Raw genomic sequence first — 27009 nt, 5'->3', positions numbered from 1 at the left:
TGATGACATGACAATTCCATGCTTTTTTTTTTTCTTTCAGGGCAAAGAGGTCAGTTTTAATTGTCATCTTAAATGTAGTTGCAAATTCCAGTTGAACATTTGAATACCTGTTCTGGACCTTTCTCATGAGTGAAGAAAATTTCACAGCCCCGATTTCTACTGTTTTGACATTATCTTTTATGAAAGTGTCAGTCTCTGACTTGTAGTGCAATTATTGCAGTGGCACTGACACCTGCACGTTGGTGCTATTAACACTTCCATTTCATGTCGTCTAGATAAGAGCTGGCTCTTGGAAATCCTTGGGTTGAGTTATTTGCCTTAGGATGTGCCTGCAATGCCAAGATAAACAAACCATAGGATTTCTGCCTTTTTAAAGCCAAAATTAAAATCTTAGTTGTTTTTATATGTGACACATTCGGTGCACGCTAATTTTCAGTTGAAACTGCATTTGTTATAGGTGTTATTTAATGTGTGGTGTTGATTGAGAGACACAGAGAACTAGAATAGTTGATATTAAATTCCTGCAGAAAACTCCTTTATAAAATACAGGAATTAGTTCAGATTTTTGCAGTAGGTATAGAATTTGGCACTTTCTGGCTGACTAACTCTATGAATTTGTATGTATTATTGCTGCTCAATACAAGCAACTGTTTTGGAGGGGCGAGGAAGAAACGCCCTTGCCATGGAACTTCCAAAAGCCAGAATTTCTCCGTGTCTCGAGGACACTAGTAAAACTATAGCCACAAACATTCTCTTAAGAGCTAATTAAGAAAAAACCAAACACACAAAAAGTTTGCATTTCACTTATCATGTTGCTTTAAATGGTTGCTTTAAACCAAAATAAACTGTGCTGCCATTTGTGCTGCCATTTATGCTGCCATGGGGTCATGTTCCATCTCGTAACCCTCACTAACCACCTGTGCCTGCTGCTGCCTCTTTTGTGGTGACATGAACATTGATATGATTTATGATGAGTCAGATGGGAGAACAGATGGAACTGAAAAGTGCCTCACCTGAAAATACTATCTGCTGGGTCACTTGCACGTGCTTGCCCAACACTGGTGTTGGTACAAGGGAGGCACCGAGAGCAAGGAGACAGATGAGGAAACTGACTGGCCTTGGCCTTGGTTCTGCACTACAGAAAATAAAGAAAATTGGCAGATTTAAATAAAAAAGAAAATTTGTGACTTCTACCACAAATATTCTCAGAAACGGTGCAGCTGGTCCTGCTGCAGAGAGCAGTTTGAGTACTGGCTTGGTTTGTCTAGTCAGAAGAGTGAGTGAGGAAGAGTCAAAAATCCTCAAGTCCAAATTCTCATGCCAGTTCATGACTCAGATACACAGAGATGTACCAAGCTCAGCATCAAGCTCAGACTTTCTCATGGTTCTCATCATGATTCCCACTCAGCTTAGTTCAGTCTGAATCAGAAGCAACTCTTTCATAGTCAGCAGAATTATGCTGTCATAATACCGGCATGACAGGACGATTAAGCCTTATGTCAATAATTACCCAATTTCTTCACTTTGAGCATTCCCAAGCATTTTAGCAATGCTTTCCACATCTTCCCCTTGTGTTGTTATCTTGTCTGGAAGACGGGAGTTTCTTGATTTTCCCCTGATGCCCACCATTGGCTTCAACATGTTTTTTGTGGCATTGTTTGAGGAGCAGAGGGCTGCCAGTGCTGCGAGGTGGGTTGGCATCCTCCCCCCTTGTGCAGTCTGGGAGAGTGGATGCCTTAACCATGATGCAGATGAGGAATCCTGGTGCACACTCCGCTGCTCTGACAGGCACTCCAACGAAAGTCTTTTAATGTTCTCTCATCTGAATTGTCTTTTTGAACTCCAATTTCACTAGTTTGGAAATGGTTTCTGCATTAATTAGTAGGTCTCAGCTCTTGAAATTTTCAAATCAAACAGTTGACAACACACACACACAGACACAAATACATCTATGCTTATTCATTGCTATTAGTATTTAAAAAATATATTCTGGGTAAACTTCAGTTTATGAACCTGCATAAAGGTACCATAAAAAGAGGATAAATTAATAGTCCTAGTATAAATCTCTTTTGCAGTAAAGTACATTTCTTCATGCTGAGAGCTGTTGAAATAACAAGTTTTGATAAGTTTGCATCCACAAATTTTTTTTTATACATCTTCCTCTTTCCACAATGCTGGTTGTGAGGCTTATTTAACAAAATGTAGCATGTACACATTATTCTGCACTACTTGCAGCCTCCTGGCAAAAGAGACAGTGTTCATCTCAGGAAATTCAGAGGTGAATAATCAGAGTTGCTAAAGGGTTTGAGTCAACTTTTTTGAGTTCATTGAACAAATATTTTATTTACCTGGAGGAACCATCAGATACAACATAGCAGATGGCTAGATATTAGTGCTTTGACTATAAATATTTTAGAGACAAAATACAGTGCATAGCTTTTTCTTAACTTTTCTTGTCCTTTTTTGGGCAGCTTAAGCTACATGAGATGATTGTGCCCACCGTGGCTTCCCATTGCTGCCAGATGACTGAAAAAGAAAACTTGAAGCTAAATTTGGGTATGCTCTCTCTTTTGAAATACATTTAATATGCTTTCTCAATTCAAGCATAGCTCCTAAAGCATATCTGGGAATCACTCTTAAAAGCATCAACCACAGCCATTTCAAAGCATTGCTGCTTAACAAATTCAAAGCAGATTGACCTGTTTGCCTATGCTAAAGCAGTTTCACTGACTTGTTAATTTTAGGTGATGTTTCCAGACAGTAGCTTTCTTACTTCTAGAGCCTGATGGGTGTGATTTTGATGCCCCCAAGTCAGTAATAATTTACCCTACATATACTAACATAACATTAAGTATGAAGAAGTGTGTCACTGTCAAGCCTTACGTAAACTTCTTTTCAGGCTCACTCAATACACTTAATTCTGTTCACTCCCCATGCTCATTTCTCTATTCCCCTTTGATTTTCTGATAGTCTTGTCTGCTGTTTCAACAGCACATTCTGTCCTGAGTGGAACAACTCTGTCACTGCTCCTTGCCTTTCCAAATCTTTCTGTATGGGATATAACATAGTGAGTAAGAAATGAAACCTGTTGTCAGATGTAAAACTTAGGTACTATTCGAGAAGCAAAACATGTTGGTTTTACATCACCTTGAGGTTTCTCAGTGCTGGCTGATCTTCCAGTGTCCAGAGCCTACAGATGTGAGGCTGGCAGAGAGTTGTGGGAGATTGCTCATACAAATGCACTATGATAGAAATAGAAATTGCCAAGAAACTATTTTAGGTACTGAAAACAACATAACTTAAAAAAAAAAAAAAAAAAAAAAAAGGCAAGCAGCCAGACAGAGCTGGTCTGTTGCCTAGAGTCCCAGCACTGCAGCCTTAGAGAGGGAGGAAGCAGGGTGAGGCAGTGGAGACCAGTGTTCAGTTCTCAGCTGTGTCACCTTGAATATGTCCTTATCTTCTGTTACTATCTCCATCTGTAAAATAGGGAGAACCTGTTCCAGAATAATTGTGAAAGTAAATCCAAGAAAACATTCAAATACTATTACAATAATAATGCTGGTAATACTATTTATGAATGAGCAGGAACTGAAGTTGCTATTTTTATACAGGACAAAATTTATTCCAATTTCCTTTTATAGTACTCTTTACTTTTCTAGAAGTGTTTCTGGTTTCCCAATTAAATAGTTTCACAAAGAGAACTCTTCTCCTTTGCTGGTGCATTGTAACCGAACAGTAGAGCACTCTCAACACATGTGAGGCTCCTGGGTATCATCTATTGGTCATGAATATCTTATGCTTCAACTTCAGGCAAGATATGTGTGTAGCCGTTTAAAAGAAGACCATAATATGTAAATAAAATGTTGCATTTTGGGGTCATTGAAGATTCAAAATATTACCTCTGTCTTGTGCTTGATCCTGTTCCCATCAGAGGTGATAGGGGCTTTGCTGATAGTTTCACAGGGAATGGGTCTGGACTAGCTGTAATATTTAAAGAGAAACATTTCCCTCTAAGTAATGACTTCCAGAGCACTGGGGAAGGCAAGCATGTTTTGTGTTTCTGTCTGAAAACACAAGACTCTGACTAGTCCACACAGCCAGGGGCAGATTGCAGAATTAACATCTCCTATGCTGGGGTTTGCTAAGCCCTTCTGCAAGAAGGGTTCATTCCCCTAAAGGTATTTTTTTCTTTCTCTACATTCCTGTCTTTCCTTCGTCAGTGCAAGGCAGATTGGCACCTGAGCTGCCACATTGCATCCAGTGAAAGGAACCGTGCTCATGGAGGTAGCCAGAGACGGCAGGGCTAAACCTGGTTTGCCATATTTAGCACTTAACTAGAGTGACCCTCAGTTTGCATGAGAAAAGATGGATCTGCTCAGGACAGATTTAGGAGTATGCACAGAAGCATTATCTCATGTTACTACGTCTCCATTATTTCAACAGTGGCCTGTTTCAACTGGCTGTAAGACAGCACTTCATGAGGCATTAGGCATAATTAAAATTAGCTTTTGGCTGCCAAAATAAATAACCAGACTAAAATGCATTTTCCTTTTTTGAGTTGTCTTTGTTCCTTTACTTAGTGGTGCAGTGGTCCTTCAGAAGTGTTTTCCCAACCCTTCTCAAGTTAGAGTAATCTGAAGCAGAGAGTGGGTGATCACCTGCAGTATCTGGGCTTGGTTCCATCCACAGTAAGAGCAGATGCAAAATGAGGTGGGAGTTCCTGTTTGGGGAAAAGTGAAAAGCACAGTGCAAAAACAAAAGCCAATTTACAGTTTTTCTGTAAGTCAGTATGGAGTGACATTGTTTTGACAGGTGGGAGGCAGTACAGCTCACTGTACTGAGGGAGATATTCTGAGTAGCCAGAATATCCCTTTGTAATGTGTGTGTTAAAAGGAAAGTAGGCCAGAGGAAGTCTCCTAATACAGTCACTCTTGCTCAACAAAGTTTAGAAGATAGCATCTATCAAAATACCAACCTTTCAAAACAACAACAATTAGGAGATTACCTGAGTATCACTACTTCATTTACCAAGTATGTGAAAAACTGGAAACTCAATCCACATGCCTGCTCATTTTTGGCTATTATGCTGAAAGTAATTACATTATCAAGCGACCAGTCAAACAGGCAAAAACCCATAGTGAATGCTACCATTTCACGGATCTATTTAATGGATGAAGGACCTTTTCATTTCATCAGCATTGGACTTGTAAAATGAAGTAAAAGCAGGAAAACCATGAAAGAAAGGCGGATGGAGATGTTTGCTTTGTCCTGAGGCATCATGCAAAGACACGCTTTTGACCAAGTTTGCACTGAGAAATGTATTTGACTAAATACAGCCCTGCATGGATCTTTGTGCCCTGAAAGCACCACAGCCCTGTGGTTGTTGCTCTACCAGACTGCATAGACCTACCCCTCGGGTAGGTACTGTCCTGCACTGCCTGGCTGGCACAGCTCCTCAGGCAGCCTCCCCAGGTTTACATCAAATCCATGGTGATTTGTAAATGTACCCAAGCTCTGAACCAGTGTGACATTTTTCATGCAAAGAGGAAAAGCTGCGAAAGCCGTGTACCTTTCCTCTCTTTCCTTTTCTATCAGACTTTTGCTGTAAGACTTCAGTAGAAAACGTACTGAGGAAAACGAAAAGATTTCTACAACATCAATGAGCTTTCAATCACACCAAAAGAGCAAGGTTATGTGGTTGTCTGTCTGTTCCAGTTAACCAATGTCCACAGTGGCAGGCTCTCAAGTCCAGTAATCCACATTAAATAAGCTTCTAGCAAAACATGGAAAAAGTAAAGGCAACAAATGATAGAACTGAGGGGAAAAAGAAAAAAAAAACCCAAACCAATTGATTTTTTCTTAAGTTTCTCAATTATCCAAGTAGTTAATGATCAAGAGGCTACAACTGACAATATCAAGACTCAGTTAAGGCCTTGTGTGTCTGTCATAATTTCCCTGTGGTGCCCCACTAGTGGGATCAAACAGCCCAGAAAACCTCTTTTCCAGGCCTGACAGAGGGTGTGTGTCTCCTAGCGGCTGGATCATTTTGCACACTGTGGCCACCTGAGTAGCTGTGGGTAGCAGAGCTGCTCAAGGTGAGACAGCAAACTGAGCAATAAAGCATCTGCTGTAATGTTCCCTCTTGGGCTGGCTACCCCAGACTTACTTCTCAAGCTTGTTGTTGCCCCTGCAAAGAGGGCAGAACAGACACACATCTGAGCAAAGCTCACAATGCCCTGGCTCTCCTGGGGTGCCAAGCCTTGCTGCCAGAGTAGTGCAAATAGCTCATTGGTGCAGAAGAAAATCAGGTCTGAATCACAACTTAAACGCAAAGAAGCTGGAGGGTATTAGCAAGGTTTCTTCTGTGGCCTGTTCATTTCTGAGCAGGGTGCTCAATGAATTCACAAGTTTTAATGCAGTGTCAGAAGAAACATAAAGGTAATGTTGTACTACTCCAAGTGCCAGGTGCAGAGTCATAGCAGAAAAACAAAACCTCACCAAACTGTTAGATGACTCATGACAGATGAGTCAGAAACTCTTTCTTTCCTGCTACACTGTTACCAATTTAGCAGGCTGCAAAACCAGAAAATGGAGCTGTGGATGACAAAGAGGAGATAATTTGTGAAAAATGCCCACAGCTTGTGGGGTAGATGAAAGACAAGATAGATCAATTAAAAAATACCAGGAGACACACTATGTGGGTACAGGGTGTGTCCCAGTTCTTTAAGCATTTGAGCAATTAAATCCAAGTTATCATTCTTTCCAGCTGTTTTCTGCTGTGAGCAGAAGCAGGTGCCTTCTCCAAAGACCACCAGTAGGTACATTAGATACTAGCAGTGTCTGGCACCAAATTAAAAGCAAACATGGATTATCTAGTGATCCTCAGTTTGCATCTTTTGTGAATTTTAGGGGCAGAAAGTGTTTTCTAGAAAACACTTTCTAGAAAGTGTTAGCTAGAAAACTGTAGCAAATAGTGCTATCAGTGGATGTCGTAGTGCTGAACAAAACTAAAAGTTCTGAGGTTATTAGGAGGCCCAGGTTCAAGAATATTCACCTTTCCTTCTCTCATGTCGGCCAGATTAAGGGGTGAAATGTGTTTCATGTGTACGTGATCCAAGAAAAGCTTCATCACCTACCTACATAAGACCAAAGATAAAGAGTTAAATACAGCTTTGGGCCATGTGAGAACCATCAAAACTAAGTGAATTTGCATTTTGATTACACTAGAAATAGTTTGGTGAGCTAAAACAAATGACTTCTCTGAGATTTGTGATTCCTCCTGTGAATTAAAATATTCTGTATTTCCACTCCAAATGGTGGTCAGCAGAACAATGCTATATAATAGGCCCACAAAATAAGCCATGATTGTTTCCTGTCTTTCTGCTATTTCAAATGGAATACTTTAAAATGAAAATTGAGAGATGTGAGATGGAATAGGAGCTTAGATTCTAATGGCACAATTTGAAAGTAACAGAAATGCTTCAATAGCAATGTAACAAAGATCTTTGCTTGCAGAAGGCATCTCCCTGGGGTTCTTGACAGTATGGCATCTACATTCTCCTACATTTCAGGAATTTAGAACGAGCTCAGAGGGAAAACAATTCAGAGAAAAACCACGAAACTTATTATGGGAAATGAGAAACAGATCATAGCAGAAAACTCTTATTGCTGTATCTATTTCCTTTATAAAAGAAGTGACTGAGGAGTAACACAGTGTCAGTAAGTACCAGCATTGAGTACTCAGCGTGAATGAACTTTTCAGTATAGTGGACAAAAGTATAACAAGATACAGTAACTGAAAAGTAGACAGTTCAAACTAGGACTAAGGCACACATTTTTAAGACTGAAAGTAATTAAAACAATGTACCAGGGACTCCAGTAAATTTTCCTTTTGTGCGAATATGTACATAATGACTGGAATTTTTTTTAGGAGACACATAATTGAAACAAAAATTAATTCGTAGAAGTTCAATGACATGTCATATACAGGAGGTCAGAGTAGATTATCAAAAATGGGCCTTTGGAGCTTTGAAGTCTTGGACTTTATGGAACATTGAAAAAATATTAACTAATTTTCTTCCTGTAGAATGTCCTTAACAAAGATCAATTTCTCTATCTATCAATGGATTTTCCATACTTCTCAGCACTGTCCTAAGTCTTTCCCAAATAAATTAGTTCAGTGCGGTGAGATCAATAGTGATTTCACAGTGCCTTCTCTTCTTCACCCTGCCTCAGTTATTGAAAGAACTAGTCTAAATATATATAATCTAGTCTAGTCTAAATATGTATAATCTTTTATTCTATTTGAGAAACAACCCACCCAGTTATATCTCATTACAGCATCTTAAAACAAAAATTTAAAAAACATAGTAAAAATGCCAACTAAGAAATGCCAAAACCTTCAAATGTCTTAAAAATTAGCTCTGAACATTTTTCTATTAAGAGCTAAGTATTTTTTAAAAATAATTTTGTTTAGTTTCTAACTTCAGATTTTTTGGAGCTACATCAAGTGCAAAGGTTTTGCCTAGGCCATGTGAAAAATAATCTTTACATGCTTTAATTGCTCTGCTGATTTTCTTTCATCTTTCAAAACTTGTCATGTGCTAATACGAAGTCTGGAAAATGTCAGTCCCAGTAGCCATGCTTGTCAAATTAATAGCAACCAAGAAAAAAAAAAAAAAAAACACCAAAAAAAGAAGAGGAGTGGTCATGTTAAGAACTGAACTCTGTGATAATTATATGGAATTTTAGTGCATATTATCAGTTTGCCTGACCTAAGATGCAGACATTAAGAGAGCTGCCAGCAGAAGTTGCCCTGGAGATGTGCTGAAGCAGCCTGCCTTTTGATGCCTAGACTGTCTTTTCTCCCTGGCTGACTGCATTCACACGCCTCGTCATGCCAATTTACTCCAGTTTTTTCCCCTCCCTCCTCAGCAGTTGGATGTTGCAACCTATTTACAGTGAGGAGATTCCCTTACTGGGTGAACTTTCTGTTACCTGGCAGGAGAAATTCTTTAGGAATTAATGTGGTCTCAGTATCTGTGAAACAGCTAAGGGATTAGAGATGTCTTTTCAAGACACTGAAGGTTTCTGATAAAGACCACAGCAGCATTCTGCCAGAACTGCAGAACAGTACTGATCCCATAAAAAACTGTGGGAGATTTTGCAAGTAGAAAGTGACCATCCATGTTAGCTATTGGTTAATATTGCTCCAGTCTCAGTGAAAAGTGATGTATACAATGGCTGCAAATGTCCCAGGCTTTATGCAGCTCTACTCACGCTCCTGCAGGGAGTTTATACGTTACCCAGCATGACAAGGCATAAAAAATTTGGACTGGGAATATCCAAGGCAGAATGAGATTAGCATGGTGCAAGAAAAAAACATCTTTGTTTCCTCTCCTGTCTGCCTCTTTTTTCTCATATGTACTCTTGAAGTTTTGTATCCATTAAAAGACCGTCAGGAGAAAGCTGAGCTAGAAATGTATGGAGCCAGGCACACTTTTGTCCCACTGCCACTAGAAAGAAGCCACTTGGTGACTTTCCACTCAGCAGAGCAGTACCCACAGCAACCTTGCTCTGTAACAGTCTTACCCTTGGAGATATATCCACTTCCAGGACACCCTGCTTCTTCTTCCTATTACATTCAACTAGGGTAAACCTGGATTACTGCCCAAAGTGCATTTCAGTGAAAAAAAAATGAAATAAAATAAAATGTCTTGGCACAAGTGAAATAGTTCAGGAATTAGTGAAGTATTGTGGACTTATAAGAATGGTTTCTTTCCTTTGTGAATGGAAGCCAAAATGGCTGTGAATCTCATTTCAGCATCTAGCAAAAAAACCTGTCAGCCTGGTTATAGTAAAGAGGATAATATTATGTTGTTTAATCTTATCTGGATATGTCCCCTCCAGTGGTTTCCTGCTGGTAAACCACAGAGAAGAGAGGCAGTAGTAAGTAAACTAGAGGAAGTGAGATGAAATATAGTATGCTCTTTTGGTTAATAAGGGATTCATGTGAAGGATATTGCTAATTAAAACCAATGGTATTTTCTGCCATCTGGGCTTTCAAAACTAGTTTCAGAGGATACAGAGAATGTTTTGTTTCACTGAATTGCTCGTATCTTAGGGAAGCCACTGGGATGAAATATTAGTATTGTGGTAAACTCTGCTTGCACTTTGACAGCAACATGTAAAATAAGCACTTTACAGAGTGTGAGTACATGGTTTCACCCATATAATGTCCAAATGAAAGGGCAGCTTGGGGTTAGAAGAACAAAATCCACTCAGCCTGCTCTGAGGTACAAGAAACTGCCAAGTCATAGTGGTTACTGGAATAGGAGCTCTTGTGTTCACCAGGCTATACAAGTGTGGCTCCAGGGCTGCTGGATCTATGGAAACATGGAGTCTAGGGATTTGCCTGCAGATGGCATGGTGATTCACTGGGAGCCTGTGAAGCCAGAGCTGCCTTGCTGCTACTGCTCACAGCTTTCCTCTGGTTTACCAGAGGGAGTTGAAGTTGCTCCAAAGACCTAGCCAGAATTCCCAAACAGAGCACCTCACCTCGTTAACTGCATCAGGAAATACTGAGCAACCTCAGCAAAAAGATTTGTGAGTGAGATGACATCTTTATGCATCAGTGAAATCTTGTGCTCAGCACACGCTTACTTCATCTGGATTCTAGGCTTATGCCCAAGGCTGAGGAAACAAACCTAAACTTTCTTCAGCTTGCCTATTTCTGTTTGCCTTCTGTCAGCAAAACAAGCCTCGTCATGTGGCTACCGGATGTCTTTTCCACCTCCCATACCACTTCCAAGGATCCCAGTTGGACCTACTTCCCTAAGAATGAACTAAAAAGTCCACTTTTGTTGTTAGAGTTGTCTTTATGTCACTGGAAACAAACACTTAGTAGGCGATGTTGGAACAATTCCGTGTGTATTAACAGTGCCTGAAGACTAGCTTCACATGCGGCTGAGCCGGGCACTTTGAAGTTAAATATGAACAGGAGAAGTGAAGAAAATGTACTGCAGGAAAAAGATGGCACCTGTCTTAATCGGAGCTGCCCAACCCGTAGCCTGTGGGATATCTTCTGTCTGATTTCTGCTTGCATGTTATTTGTGTAGCTGAGCTGTTATAATACCTTCTGGATCCATTTTGTCAAAGGCTGAACTGTCCTGCTGTGATTTATCCCAAATCTGCAGCAAGTAAGTGTCCTTCACTAGGTAATTCAAATAAATACATGCATCCAGCAAGAATTACAACCTGAATGGAAAGTCAGAGTCCTCTTTTTTTTCCCCACCCATTTCAATTGTAGGTTTATCAGTTTTTTAGTTTGGGCAAGAGATTCCTCTTGCCCCATTTGCTCTTGTGCTTTTGAGGCTTGAGCATTCCTTTAGCAAGCAAGAAGCTTCTGTTTACCTCTTTTCACCTGTGTTCTGGTTTCTGGCTCTTGTTCTTCTCTTGTTGACTCCCTGAGGGTACACAGATGGCAGCCTGGAAGCCAAAAGGAATGATACTGGAGGAGTGAGAGAAGAGTGAGAGAGAAGGAAAAGGAGTCAGAGAGGGGAAAAATAAGTAAAAAAATAAATTAAGGGGGAAAAAAAAATAGCAAAGCAGTGATCACAGCAAGATTCCAGACTGTCCTAACAGCAAAACCCTAATACGTATCAGTGTGCTGGATCTTGTCAAGACACAGGTAATGATTATTTTTGGGAATGCAACCTAAACACCATTTAGTGTGTTGGCTGTAAATGTTAGACCTGTTAAGTAAGTCAGTTATCACAGTTCCATCATGAAGTACATTCTGTTAGCTGAGAAATCCTTTTTTTTTTTTTTTTTTAAATTCACAGGCATTACCACAGTTTGTCTGTTCTTTAATGGTGGATGTCAGCCTCGGAGACACCACACAGCAGAACGCCTAAGCATTTCTCACATCCAGATGAAGCCCCTTTAGACAGGACAGTATGCAGAGGGGTGAATGCACCCTATGTGCAGGAAGGAGTTAATCTCTCCACTGCAGTCGGTAAGGACTGAGTAGCATTTTTTCAGAGGATAAGGAAATGCCATGACTTACAGATAAGATGTCAGGTTTTTTTAAACATTGTGTTCTTTAGGATAGTAGGTGAAACACCGAAATATTCTTGGAGGAAGCTGGTTTGCATCCAAAGTGCTTTATAAAACGAGCCTTTAAAAGAAAACAGAGTAGGTATATGCAAATATTGTACTTAGCATACAAAATATTGCCGCTGTTCGTACAGTGCGCTACCGCCTTCCTAAGTTTGCACGTGAAATGTAGCCAAGCTTATGAAAGAACCATTTAGCTGCACTGAGGGTGCAGGCGGGAGAAAATCAGCCATAGCCGAGGTGGGTCAGGCACTACACGGGCGAGTTCAGCAAAGCGGAGCAAGAGCGCAGCCCGGGGCGGCCCCCGCGCGGCTGCCAGAGGACACCTGGCGGCGGAGGGCGGCTCTCGCCGGGCGGCGCTCCCGGAGCCAAGCGCCGGCCTCACGGGGGATGGGGAGCGACGGCACTGCTCCCCCAGCTTCCCTTCGTGCTCCGCTCACCCAGCTTCCCTTCGGCGCAAGAGATGCGGCGTGCGAGAGGAATGACGACAAGGAGTGAGAGGGACTCATCGGAACAAGCAGCCACAGCCCTCTAGCACTGAGGACTTGGTCAGCACGGAAATCAGAGACAAGCACTGCCTGCCATACTCTGTGCACACTCACACCTCTCACGACTCCCTCTGTTTCCACTTATATTTTCTGTCATTTTGTTATTTCATTTCGTTTTAAAGGAATGAACCTCCAGGAAAGACACTGCCTATAACAGGTCAAAGTGAAAAATACACTGTTCCTTTCACTTGTGGTGCATTTTTCTGAGGCTTTTTGTTAGCACAATAATAATATTATTTCTGTGGTCCTGTCAGTACAGAGACAGTCTGCTGCCTAACTGGACTAGTGATTTTGGGTAGAAATGATAACATTCTAAAATAACCTTTTAACCAAAACAATAACACTCAAGCAGGCATCCAAACCCTAGCTGACGAATATAATGCTTGCCACTGCTTTTAATCTTGACACCTCAAAGTTTGTTCAATAAGCCTGCATGAACCTATGCTTGCATTTATGATTGTGGACTATATTTCTTGATGTAAAATGTGCATTAACGAAGCTGTTATGCACAATAACCCAAAACTTGGCCTTTGGATCTTTAGCATACACGTGGCAGTTCCTCTCCACTATAGTCTTCTGCTCTGCTTCCAGCAAAAGGTAGGCAATGAGGAGAAGTTTACTAGGCAGTGGAATACTTGTAAATGTCAACATTCAGCTTGCTTGCCAGAGCTGAGTGAACTGGTACAACCAGAAAGTTACTTACCAATGAAATGTGGGTATGGGCGGAGGGGAAAGAAAGCAAGAGAGGACTGGAAAAAGATAAAAGAATCCTGGATTGTTTCTGTAGGGTTCTGTAGGAGTAGACTTTATTCCAATAGTATTGCAGGCTTTGTCATTTAGGGTAGCAGATGGGAGCAGCTGCATCAGTCCTGATAACATCTTCTATTTTGCAACCTCTATGTAGAAGTGGGTCCTATGATTACAGATATGGTTCTTTGCAGAACTAGCCCGCAGAGCAGAAATAGGGAAATTCAAATTCTGAAAACAGCCTTTGGTTTGCTTACCAGAACATGTGGGGGAGGTTTAGGAAATGTGGATATCTTGTCATGGCTTATTTGGCAGGCAAACTAACCTGTTCAGGGCTGCACAAGACAAGAGGGAAAGCTCCATACTCCCGACCCACATGAAACTTGGGTGTACACAGGAGACTTAAGAGCGCACAGGGCAATTCCGAGAACTCCACTGCCATGTGTTTCTGCTCTATAGGTATCCCCGGTTTCAAGATGTGGATAAGAGCACACACTGAAGGGGTGCGGACACAGCAGCCCCGCCGCAAGCCCAGAGACTCTCAGACCGACTTTCGCTGAGACAATGCAGAGCCCGTAGGATGACACACAGTCCCAGTCACGCCGCTGCTCGCCACTCCGAGACCTCCCGCGGGAAGGAGCGGGCGTCTCAGGGGCCCGAGGGCGGCAGAGGGGCAATGGCGACGGCTGAGAGCGGCCGGGGCGGCGTTGTCCAGGGTCGCCCTGCCTCGGCGCTGCTCCGCCGCGCTGGGTTGGGCATGGCAGCAGCAGAGGGGCCCGGGCCGGCTGCACGACCGAGCGCTCACCGGCTCGCTGGCGAGGAAAGCCCTTCCCGGGTCCTCCCGTGCTCTGCCTCGCTGCGTCCCGCACCCCACCTGTTACTCGCCTCCGATCCCGAGCTGGCTGCCTGTCCCCGGGGAGCCCCTGGGATCCCCTTCCGCGCCCAGCCGCGGCGGGCAAGAGGCGGCGGGGGAGGAGGTGTGAGGCCGGACGCAGGGTTTGGGATGCGCGACAGCGCGAGTGCCCAATGCGGAGGTGGCGGTCCCCCGGGGTCGCGCCGGCGGAGCCGCTGGAGGCGGGGCGGGCGGGCTGGGCGGGGCTGCGGGCGTGCGGGGCCGGCAGCGCGGGTGTGAGTGTCGCTGCTGCCCCCGCCCTCCCGCCGCCGCTCCGCCCTCCCGTCCGGCGGCGGAGCCGCACTCCAGACCCAGCGCCGGGAGGAGCGCGGGGGAGCGCCAGGAAGGGGTGGCGGGGGAACGAGAGGAGGAGCAGCAGCGCTCACGCCAGCCCGCAGTACCCCGCAGCACCCCAGCGGACGGCCCCCGGTTCTGTGCAGGGCTCCGGGTCGCCGCGGGTGGCGGGTCCCGCGGGAGGGGAGCGGAGCGCAGCGGAGCCCGTGTGCGCGGGGGGCATGGGGGTCCCGCGGCCGGAGCAGCCGGAGCGCGGGCAACAGCGGCGGCCGCGGCAGCACCAGGTAAGGAGCGGCGCCCGCCACCGCGTCCGTGCCCCGCTGGCGTGCGAGTGCCTTCTCTCCCGGGAAGGGCTCGGGAGCACTTAAGGGAAGGGGGTGCTGTGAGGGCAGACCCATCTCTTCTTCCCTCAGGTGCCTTTGGGAGGGAGGCTCGGCTTCTCCGGGCTCCGCGGCAGGACGGAAGGCTGAGGCGAGTGGGAAGGCAGCGGGGAGGGCACCCCCGTCCCCAGCGGCACCCCGTCCTCGCTCCGGCGGCAGCCACCCCGTCCTCGCTCCGGCGGCAGCCACCCCGCCCCGGCGCGGCGAGCACCGTGTGGCGGCCGGGGAGACTCGCTCCCGCACGTCGCCTTTATAAATAGCGATGCGATCCGCCCCGTAGAGAATGGCCGCGAGGGCGGCGGGGGCGTCCGCCGGGTCGCCAGTCACCTGCGAGGTGCTTCTGCCGCCGGTTGCGGCAGCCCGAGCCCCCCCGCTTCCCTCTCCGAGTCTCACTCCACGAATAATGGCAATTACGGAGTAAGTTTGCCCGGATCGGACATCTCTGGGGAGAGCTGCTGCTCAGAGCGGGTACGGTGCAGCGGGGACCGCCAAGCGCTTGGGGTAGCAGAGGAAAAGCCTCTTCAGCCCGTGTAGTTTCCTTAAATGATTTAAATCCACCCTTTTTTTTGGTTGCAGGATACAAGGCGCAGGCTGCATCCTTTTGCACTCTTTGTTATCTTGTAATACTCCCATAGCTGTTCAGGGGTCCGTTCTCCAAAGTTGTCGTTCGGTTCGTTAAATAGCAGTCAGCTCGCCTCAACTTTGCCTGCGATTTTACGCTGGTGGCTTCGCAGCCCTTCTGTGCTGGGCGGCAGCGCTCGCCTGCGCTGTGCGAGCCCCTGCGAATGGGGAAGTAGCGTTGCATAGGCTTGACAAAGGCAACTCCGAAGCTGACAAATCTCAGATATGGCTGTTAAGGTTCACGAAGTAGGTCAGTAAACTACCTTAGTACTTGGTGCTGCATTATTTTAATACATCGGTAGTTTGAATACTTGCTTTCAGCCTGGCTTTTCTAGAGGGAACGAGTTTTATTTTTTTTTTTATGATGCAAAAGACATGCAAAGTTAAAGAGAATTGCACATGTAAATTTTCCCGAGCTCTTTTGTGCGCAGTTTTCACTTCTGAAAGTTAACACTAGATGGCTTTCTTAGATCAGCTATCCTACAGGGAAGGAAAGCATGTAATCTGTCTCTGCAGCCTGCTATTTCTGTGTTTGTCTATTTTTTTTTTTTTCTTCACGTGAATAGTAAACTATCTTCTGGTCAGTTCTGCACCGATGAGACATGGGCAGATCTGAAGCTTGCCTACTAGCTGACAGAATAAGTTGTTTTGATTAGCTCATGTTGCTGCTTTAGACTTTATTTTACATGTGTGTTACTAATATCTAAAGAAAGTTTGTTTAGTTGGAAGGTAACTCTGCATAATATTTACATTGCTATAAAGGAAGGCAGCTGGATAACACAGGATGTTTGAAAATGAGGAAAAACAAATAATTCAATCTCAGTTGTTACTTAGTTTGATGGATTTGTTTTAAAAGGGACCGTAGTGCATTAATATTGTCTGTTCAGCTATTTTCCCCCAGATTCTATTCCTAGCTACCTTAGACTGAAACATTTTGGAGTTGGATTCAGAGAGATACTGCTTCACAGCCTGCTGGATATAGAAATGCCCAGGCTTGATGCCTTATTACTGTATTTCTTGTGTGTTTACAGTACTGTGCTTTCTGTCAGTGGGAATGCATTATTTGCCCTCCATTCACTTCTTCAGTGGTGGCTCTGAAATACTTAAATCTTCAAATTTGATCTTTGAAATATCTTGTATTATTAATGCAAACATGTTTAAATCATCAAGAGCTCTAATGCATTATAGATATTTAGGCATCACTTAGGGTCCACAACAGTTGATTTATAATTTATGTAGCATTCATATAAAGCTAGATTTAGAGAGGTCTCTGAATGTATTGTCTTGGTTTTGCATGCCCAGTGGGTTACCTTAGCAGGTCATGCAGCACTTTGATGGAACCAGAAGGAATGCTTGTATGGATGCCAGACTGTTTCACCAATCCTGTTGGATCAATTAAAGATCATTTCATTCATATATGCCAAGAATATATTGTGAAGCTTAGAACTAAACAAACCTAAATTCTTTGTAGCTGGTATTACTGTACATATCAGAGTATTTTTAAAGGTTTATATTTCATTTTCCTGAAAGAAGGATAATATGGTCTTCTTTTTGTAGGCATTTCTGACATGCCATTACTCAAGTGAATTGTGAAATACTCTTGCAAATGAAGAGAGTCAAATGAGGAACTAAGCAAAGCAGTGGTCAAACAGATGGCAAAATCATCCCTTTTTTTTTCCTGCTTTTGACTTTTGTGAGTGAACTGAGGTAGTTTGGTTTTTCACTTCCAGATTTGTGCTGGACATAGGCATTGCACCTAAGCCATTTATCTGCAGATCTCCTGTTCAAACTGCAGGAGAAAGGAAGTATTTTCTCCTTGCCTTGGCTGGAGTTAGGATTATATTTAGATGGTTGGATGTTAAAATATTTTCAGTAGGTTCCTGCCTTTTACTGCTGAGAGATCTAGTTTGGTAATATAGAGGAAGAAAAGCTATGCTGTTATGATAATACAAGTTACAGATTGTGGAAAAAGGGTGGGGCACTGGGTTATCTAGTTTCTCACGTTAGTCATCCAGGATTACCAACAGTAGCTGTTTTTACAGTTTGAAATGAAATCAGGGTTTGACAAATGCTCTTTTTCCATGAAAATTTTGCTTTGCAATTTAAAATGCTTTGCAATTTTAAAATGTCTGGGTAAGTTGAGTTATGGATCAGTAAAGTGGAGGTGGCTGTTTATTTTCTGTATGTTGCAATATTGTCCTCAGAGTAGAATTTTTTTTTTTGTATTAGGTAACATAATTTGTATCTGATTCTTAAAAATGTTGCCTCCTGCAAAGTTAAGATCAGCTTCAGTTTATCTCTTTATTTTCAGCACAATTTTCATCCTTTTATGAATCTGGACAGTTCATGACATTTAAGGTAGGGGTGCCCCTCATAGTCTTTTCAGCTCTACCTGAATTTTTCTACCTGAATTTTGAGAGAAGAGTGTGAGGACTGTCTACCAAATCACATAATCCAATAATAAGAATTTATAAAGGAATTTGTATTTAGTAGATTGAAAAGTATGTTTCCCAGTTGTTTGTTTGTTAAACACTAGTTGTTTACATAATTTTCATTAAGAATAACATTAATTCCTGATGACATTCAGTGATGATGTCATATGACTGGTTAGATTTTTAAGAATTGGCAGGATTTCACATGAATAGCTTTTTTTTTTTTTAGTTTGTTGTGAAAGAGCAAACTTAATGTTAAACATCTGATTTATCCTGACAGAAGTAAATGAGAGAGAACCTGCCTTCCTTTGTAGTAAAGCACTGACCCCAGATTTGAAGCCACTTTGAGGCATAATTGAATGAGCAGAAGATTGAAAAGGATTATAATAATTGGTGATACTCTTCTAGTTTTTAGTTAGGCAGGACAGCAGTAGGCAAAAATGTCATTGTGATTAGTTTGCACCATGGTTCTTACTAGAAGATATGTAGACTCTTGTTTGGATCATGAAACTGTAATTACATCTGCAGTTAGCTACTCAGGATTTAGATGTGGATTCTTCTGGTTTTCTGGAATTTCTTAAATAATGAGCAGTGCATACATAATTAAAGGTTTTGTTTAAAAAATGTCTTGAATCCTTATGGAGGTAGTGTTCTGAACATGTAATAAATCTCAGCAGCTGCTGTCCCATCTTTTTGGACATGCAGGCAAACAGCTTCATTGCATTCGATGCTTGTAAGACATTTTAAGAATAGTAGATGTTTGAAATGAAGTAGGCATTTATTTTAGTGCTGTTAACTGGGGGTTCTGTGTTACTTTGGAAAAAGACCTGTAGCTACTTTTTTTAAAATTTATTTAAGCTGTGACATGTAATGTAGAACGATACCATAGCTATTTTTTGAAAGTGAGGGAATCTAGAAGGAGGCTAGAGGAGCAGTAGTAAATTGGCTTCTTGTAGCTGGGAGGCTGGGAGGTGGCAGTAGCTGAAGCTGTCTGGCTGCCCCTCCCCCTCAGCAGCTTAAATAAAATTCTGAGCACAGGACTTGGAGTTTTGCCATTGACTTTGAGTCTTTTCTTATATAATGTCTTCATTTTTTGTTCTGGATCCTGCAAAGCCGCATACCCAGCTCTGCAGATATTTGTGCAATGCTCCTGTATTGTTTGCTGTTTCTTCTTTCCTCCCCCTCTCCCTTGGCTGCCTGTATTCTCACTGGCATAGTGGCTGTGGATTGTGATAATGCCTGCCTGCATTTATGTGTATCATGTGTCCTCTAACATAAATCCCATCAAATTATTTCCATATAACTTACACCTGAAAAGTCGTATTGTGCAATACCTATGCTTCAAAGACTACCTAAAAGACTAAAGATACAAAGCTCTCATAAAACTCATCAATTTGCCCTTCCATTTCCCTTTAGGCTCACCAACTTTTTTTTAAACCTGATACAAACTGTGATGAAATGATGGAACCATGTTACAAATTACAGGAGCAACAGATTACCATACTTAAAATGTTTTTATTAGGAAAGGTACTCTGAGAACATCAGACATTCTGTGGCAGGTTAATTTAAATGCAATAAAATATGTTTCAATACCTCAATAAAATTTTTCTAGTGATTTGGAATTTTTTTCGGTGTTTTGTTTTGAGTTGCCTTTTCTTTTTTACACTTGTTTGTTCCATATATATGAGATAGAAAGGAGTTTCTGGGCCACTCTATATTTTGGATTTTTACAGTCACTTCAGTCAAACCTGATAAATTGTGAAGGGATGTGACAATGAAATGGCAATTAAGGTGGATAAGGGCAGAGTGAAACATTCTAAAGTATGTGTTATAAGTGCACATAGTGTTAAAATATTTTTTGCTAGTTTTTTCCCTTTCATTTGGGGGAGTAAAAAGAAGTACTGAAATTAATGCATAGTTACCAAAATAGTCATTGCAAAAGCCAGCTCTATTTCCTATATTTTGTGAAGAAGACGTTTGTGAAAAATAGGACATTTCAGTCAGTTAGATTTTTTCCAGGTTTGTTGTTTTGATATTTTTTTTTCCACCTGAGAGTTGCGAGTTATTTAATTGTTCTTCTTCTCTGGTTGTTCTTATTTGTGGCTTTCTGTTCAAAACTAATTGCTTCCTACTTTTAGATACCTAAAGTACATTCACGAAAAAGAGCACTCCTCTCCTTCTAGTGTTTTTCTGGCTTCTCAGCACTGAAAATGAATGCCTGATATATTTTAGCTCAAAACCCCATTGTAATACTAGTGTGACACAAAGTGGAAAAATAAGTGTGGGGGGAAAAAAAGACCAGAAGAGTGTGGCTGCGTCTGTTCATGCATTCTCATGCTTCACGTGCATATCATCAACAGTGTGTAAGTAAGCATATGTATTTTGCTGTGCTGGTCTTGCTTATTGCACTGCCAGCTGCTCTTGAAGAATTTGGAGCAGTTTACAGTGATCGGGTTGCCTGTAGTGTTCTGCTGTAGTAAAGTAAGCCTTGGTTTTATTTTGTAAGGTTGTCAGGACAACAGCTTATTATTCTTGCTCCTCTTGGTGTTTCCCTAAAGCAATGGAAGGAGCTTTTTCAAAGGCAGTGGCTGCCTTGCCTCACTGGGCAGCAGGATTGCCAGCTGTGATTTGGGTTCAGCAGGATGCTCTTCGTTTCTTGTGTAAAAATTCTAATTGATGAGGAATGTAAACCCAGTGTGAGAATAATTTTTCTTCATTGGACTAATGTAAAACAACCCATTGTATTTACAAACCCATGTCCTATTTTCTCCACAGTATTGCCATTAATCTTCTGTTCTCTTCCCTCTGAGGCTCAGAGAAAAATGTTTGAAATTTGACAGTATGGAACTTGTGATAAGAGTTGAGACAAGGTAGGAATTAGTTTAAAGCTATGTTATGTCAGTGTGCTACAGTCTGACACTGGAGGTAACAAGTGAAATCAGCTGGGGTTTCTGTTAGGTTGAGTTTGTGATGTTTTTGACAAAAACATGAGATAAGTTGGTGTTCAGTGATAAGCCACACAGTAACTGTTGAGGTGTTGGCATTTTGAAGAGCTACTGTTCTGTTCTTGTTACATGGTAAATTAGAAAAAGAATGTGTGCTGTTAAATACAGTAAGCTAAATAACTACAAAGTCATTCTCTGAGTATGGTAATTTTATGTAAGAGGTGCAAATATTTTCAACTGCAATAACTTTTAGATTCTTGGGATGTTCAGCAGGGAAGATCACATGAAGAAAGCTTTTAAATAGCTGAGGATTTTAAAATTTTTATTTCTAAAATATGCTAAAACATGAGACCTATTTTAGCATTTCCATAGCCTCCTTTATATTATTATTATAGAGGGATTTTTTAGCTTGATCCAAGTTCTTTGATCTTGATTGAAGTGTAGTAGTAATTAAGTGATGTCCAGGTACTTAAAATCCTTTTATCAAAACTGTAGCCTTTTATTTCAAGTTCCCTTTTCAGACAGCTGAAATAACAGTCCATTCACAGAATAATTTGGCAGAGATACACAGGCCCCTGCATTCAGTCCTGGAAGCTGCCCGGCAGAATTAGAAACTATTGGGATAAACCTGTCAGTGTTCAAAACGTTTTCTCCCTTGTCTGGCTACCATTTTTTTGAGAACAGGTATTCCAGAGGTGGGTTTCTTCCTCCTCTCAGGTCCTCTTCTGTTTCCATCCCCTCACCCCAAAATTTTCTTAGTATCTTTGTACATGTCTTAGAATCACACAATCTGTTTGCATAGGAAACCAGTTCAAAAGATTATTTTTAGAGTTGTTGAGATGAGGTAGAGTAAATACAGTGATTGGTGTAATCCATAACAGTGTGTGAACAGGTTTGCTCATTTCCACTTCTTTAAATGTAGAATATGAGCAGTTTGTTACAAGAAGCGATCAGAATAGATGAGATTATCTAAACTGGTCAAGAACCGTACAGGTGGTTGCTCAGAGTGCTACACTGAAAAACCTCAAATATAAATGGAGCTCCAGTATTTTCTATAGGGGATGAAGTTTCTACTGATAGAGCAGAGGGTTTTACTGACATTCGGAGCCAGGCTGCTTAACCTGGACCCCTGGAGATCATTGCCTCCGGTGGAGATTTCTGAGTGAAGGGCAAGCACTATTAGTCTGTGCACTTGTCAGATTTGGTAATTTTGCTAATGTCTGCTTCTATCACACTTGGAATGCTTTGTGCTTTTTCTCTGTCATTGTTTGATCTTTGAAATGAAGTTTCTAGGAGCATAACTACCCTTGAAACTTTATCTATCAGATTCTGCTGAGTCAAACAGGCTCAAAAAATCTTCAGGTGGAGGGAGGTGTTGCACTGTATGACTGCGTAAGCCTTGTTTCCTTAGGAGATAAAAATTGGTGGCCATTCTTTCTGTTATACTGATCTGCAGCAAATAGATACTACATTTGAAAAGTGTTTTGGTTTTACTTTGTATTTTATTGCTCTGTTTTTAAAAGTATTGTGACATATATAGGATCACATTATAACTATCAATGTACAGAGTGTACCTCTGCCTGGTAATGGGTGTACAAACTGTGTCTTTGTATGCAAAAATTGCTAATTGAGTATCTACTCTTGCTTTGTGGGGCTGAGTGTTAAAATAGAATATTTACATATATATATATATAAATAATTCTTTCTCCTGAGGAAAATAGATGCTTAACAGTAATGATTTCCTCTTTCTTATATAGGCTGTGCCCAACAGTATCAATATTCCTACCCACTCATTTTCCAGTGTTCAGTATGCCTGTAGGTCAGAGGTGTTTAAAGTTGCAAGCTAGAGATTTTCTTTTTTTCTACGTCAGCTGTCTCAATTGCATCTCTCAGTGCAGTTGTATGTATTCTTTATGGCAGCTACAGTAATCACTGCAGGGAAAAGTAATAGTAAGAAATATCTAAAATCTGTTAGGTATTTGTCTCTGTGACTTAACAACCAGTTATAAGAATGAAAAAAATAACTCCACAATATAAACCATTCTCAGCAAGTGTTGCTATCTGTGAGTGGACATTTATTCAACTAGAAATCCCCTAAACAGGGGTCAGTGTATCTGTGGCAGCTGTAGGTATAATATGAATCCATTACATTGATAAATAACTTTAAACTTCATTTTAAGAAATTATTTGTATTGCTTTGTTTGTTAAGTGTGAAGTCTTTCCTATTTCATGACTCATGTATAAGGTGGATAATGACTTTAGGTTTCCTTGGTTGGGTGATGAGATTAATTTTTTTTTTTTTCATGGACTGTATTTACATATTCTGAAACTTAAACCCTTTCATTATGTATGTTTCATACATAAGCGTGTTTTTCTTTAGTCCTATGTTTTCTTCCTTATTAGGAAGGAATATACTGGAGTTGTTTTTGTTTGGTGTTCAGTTTTGTTTTTTTTTCCTTAAGTAGTAATTAAAATAGCGTTGTGTGAAGTTTCTGAGCATCTTTTATTTACTTATTTGTAGTCGTGGGACCTTTCTGTGTACTACTGAAACTGTAAATGCCATCAGATCAGATTCAATATTGCATATGGCCATCATTGGACCATCATTTATCTTCAGTTTATCCGGGCTTTAAGCATGATTGTCAGGCTCAAAACATAGCACTTAATGGTTTGTATTCCATCTGGAGACAAGTTACAAGAGGAGTACTGTACTGGGACCTATTTTGTTTAGTATCTTGATCTGGAGGAGGAGATGAAGTGTATTCTTATCGAATTTTCATGTGACATCACATTGTGGGAGTAGTTGACACATTTGAGGACAGTGCTCTGCAGCTGAGAGAGGCTGGTGGAATGGACCCCATGATATTCCACAAGGATAAATGCATCTTCCTACCCCTTGCCACAGGATGGGATGGGGAGTGACTTCCTGGGAGACAGCTCTGCTGGAAGGGACCTGCATGCACATTGTGACACATGAGCCAGCACGTCAGGCTTCACTGCCAGTGACAAATGCCAGCAGCATGCCAGGCTGGAGAAGCAGAAGCAGAGCCAGGGGGTTGCCAATACTCAGTATTCTTTAGGCCTCCACTTTGGATAGATCCACCCAGTTTTGGTTCCCCAAATACATTGAGTAAATTGAATCTAATTTGGTGTAAAGCCAGAAAAATGAGGGGCTTAGAGCACGTAAGGCGAGGCTGAGAGAAATGGCTTTGCACAGCCTGGACATCAGAAAGCCCAGGGGATGCTTACCTCACAAGGTGATACCTGAGAGGTTATCAAGAACATGTGCCCAGGCCCTTTACAGGAGTACGTGGTAGGAGGAACAGAGACAGTGGTCACAGCCTAAAACAGGTGAGGTTCTGATTTGGCTCCTGCAAATAAAATTCAACCTAAGGATGCTGAGGAGCTGGAATAGGTAGCAGAGGTTGCCAAATCTACATCCCTTCTATATTTTTTTTAAAGACTAAACTGGGCAAAGCCGTAAGCAAGTCAGTATGAATACAGTGCTGTTGTGGCTTCCAGTATGAGTTAATCTATGAAATATCACAACATTTTTTATGGTTATCAGTTGCTCTGCTAATTGAGAATTTTAGTACTATTCCAGCATACTGTGATTCTACTTTATCGTATTTCAGAATTTGTACAGAATATTTCTCTATTACAATATTGTGAAGATCTTTTTACAAGACTCCTTATGGTCTTGCATTATAGGCTCATATTGTATATTCTTTGTTTGAACCAGTAGGCAAGAATTCCCAAATAAATTATTGGCAGTTAAATATTGTACAACTATAGAACTTAGCAATAAAATAAATGCTTGAAGACAATAGCATGTCCTCTCAGGTTTGGCTTCAGATACACTTTGCTGACTTTGTCACTGATTAAAACATGTTTAGCAATACTAGAATTTGAATGTGTGAATTTCTATTGAGCAATTCCATTGGATCCCTTCCAAAAGATTGCTTTAATGTTAAGGAGCAGGACTTGAATTTAAAATTGGCTCTCAGCAAGTCAAACTTAGATTTGTATTTGGTTCTTTTGCTTTGGCTGCTAATTTTGGTATGGCGAAACTTGCAATAACTCATGCTAAAGGTACCCATGTGGCTGGGGAAAAAAAAAAAATCTGTGATTTGTTTGATTATTTTAAAATACAAATTAAAATGGTTCAGTTCTAAAAACATCTTCTGTTTGCACTTTTAATGTTCAGCCTTAACCTCTTAGTTTCATTAGCTATAAGCAAGAGCCAGCAGAACCCCAGAAGCTTGAGATGATTCCTGCTCTTTCTCATCCAGCTTCATAGTGGTTACACTTTTAAGTATTTCTGTGTTTACTGAAGTATGAGCCAGACCTTCAGATCCCTGTTTTGGTTTTTAGAATCCATTTTATTAAGTGTTTAAAATTTTAGGTGTTTGTATAACATTCAGCTTCAGTATGAAAGAGGTTGCAAATACGTGCTGAGATAATCAAAACAAACAGGAAAGGGAATGGAAAGAATTTCCTTTAGGGTAAAATTCCTGTAAGTTGAAATAACCATGATAGATAGTGCTTGTCAATTGGCAAGGAAAGTTGGGACTTGCCTTCTGAAGATTTTATTTTGCTGAAAATGGAAGAACATGGAAAAGCTCAGTCAGATGTCCTTTTTAAACCATACTTTCAGAAAAAAAAAAAAAGAATTAAAACATTAATTCTATTAAACTTGTCAATCTCCAAAATTGTTGCATTAAGACTGATGATAGGTGCAGATCTGTGTCTTCAGAAACTAAAAGCTTCAGAACTAAATAACTAATTAGTGAGTTTAAAAAGTCTGTTCAGTGGCATTTTATTTTCAGAACAGGACTTCAGATCAATCTCCTGATCTTTCCACTTAACAATATTTTGTTTGCATGATGGAGAAATTTTAGAGAATTTAAAATATATTTGTCATGAAACTAACTCAAATAAAATTTTGACCTTAACATAAACTGTGTTTCTAGTTCTGAATGCTATACAGTGTGACAGGGTAATTGAGAAAAGGAAGCTGAAAAGAACACTGCTGAAGCTGATGTGCTTTACAAAAATTTAAGGTGAATATTTGAGAAGAAAGCAAATAGCAAGATGAAACAAAGTTTTTGGAGTAAACACGTATTTTGCAGTATTCAGGAAGTAAATATTTTCTCTAACTTATTATGACTTGGACAGAATTATAAAAATATTGTGTCTTCATTTTGTCAAGCTCACTCAAATGGAGTTGAGTAATCTGAGACATGGTTACTCAATGGGAAGGCTACTTAAACTAAATAAACAGAACCCACCAACCCCCCCACACTATTAAGGAAAGTGATTGAGAACTGTTGATCTGCAGGTTTAAAAGCATTACATTAGCTGCACTTACTTTGCTCTTTAGGTACTTTTCAGGCTTTTTTCACATTCAGCTTGAGGTGGAAAAAGTGCATATTCCTTGGGCTGACCTCCCTTTTCTCCTCATGAAGGAGGTATGGCTGTTACATAAATTCTTAATGGAATGATCACAGAGCACTATCTTGTAATGGTGACTTTTTCAATGTTTAATTTTTATGGCTTTTGCTTGCTATAGTAGTTTGACTCACAGATTTGGTCACATACCAGTGTTTTGGTTACTTGCACCAAAATAAAAACACAGCTTGCTATATTTGCTTTGTCTTTTTCTGTTTCTGTACTGGCTTTTTTTTTGTTCATTTAAAGTAGCTTTCAACAAAATTGCAACTAATTGCCAGTAGCCCGGCTGATTTATAGCAACAACATAAAAATTCTCATAGTCGAGCTGACCACAATAAAACCTTGCAGTTATGAGATATTTTGAAACCTAAAATCTGAGCTTCTAATAAAATGTTTATGGCCTTCAACCTTTTTGGCAATAAATTAAAAACCAAGAAATCTGTTTAGAATGCATTTTTTTCCTTAAGCTGTAATGACATAATTTCTACTCTAATACTTTTCTCCTTCCACATGGAGTCTTTCATTCTGCAGTAAAAGTTTTCATGCCCTTCACTTGTGCCCTATTCTGTCTCCCACACC

The 27009-nt window shown here is 41.1% G+C and overlaps 1 protein-coding gene and 1 long non-coding RNA gene across 3 annotated transcripts in view; one reads left to right on the top strand and one right to left on the bottom strand.

The window, feature by feature from the left end:
* Nucleotides 1-1141: 1141 nt before the first annotated feature.
* LOC132324946 (uncharacterized) lies at nt 1142-11405 on the bottom strand. Its single transcript, XR_009485789.1, has 4 exons — nt 4659-11405; nt 3900-3981; nt 3441-3476; nt 1142-3242 (listed from the first exon to the last, which is right to left on the bottom strand). It is a non-coding gene; the product is annotated as an uncharacterized LOC132324946 (long non-coding RNA).
* A 3340-nt stretch (nt 11406-14745) lies between these two features.
* SIPA1L2 (signal induced proliferation associated 1 like 2) overlaps nt 14746-27009 on the top strand; it is a 125877-nt gene continuing 113613 nt past the window's right edge. For both annotated transcript variants that reach the window (XM_059841605.1, XM_059841604.1), the window contains exon 1: nt 14746-14882. The gene's annotated coding sequence lies outside the window, so the exon portion shown is untranslated. The remainder of the gene's footprint in view (nt 14883-27009) is intronic.

The sequence above is a fragment of the Haemorhous mexicanus genome, chromosome 3 (genome assembly GCF_027477595.1).
Source record: "Haemorhous mexicanus isolate bHaeMex1 chromosome 3, bHaeMex1.pri, whole genome shotgun sequence".
Lineage (NCBI taxonomy): Eukaryota > Metazoa > Chordata > Aves > Passeriformes > Fringillidae > Haemorhous > Haemorhous mexicanus.
The sequence above is the reverse complement of the archived record's forward strand: the minus strand, read 5'-3'. Positions and strand labels throughout refer to the sequence as shown.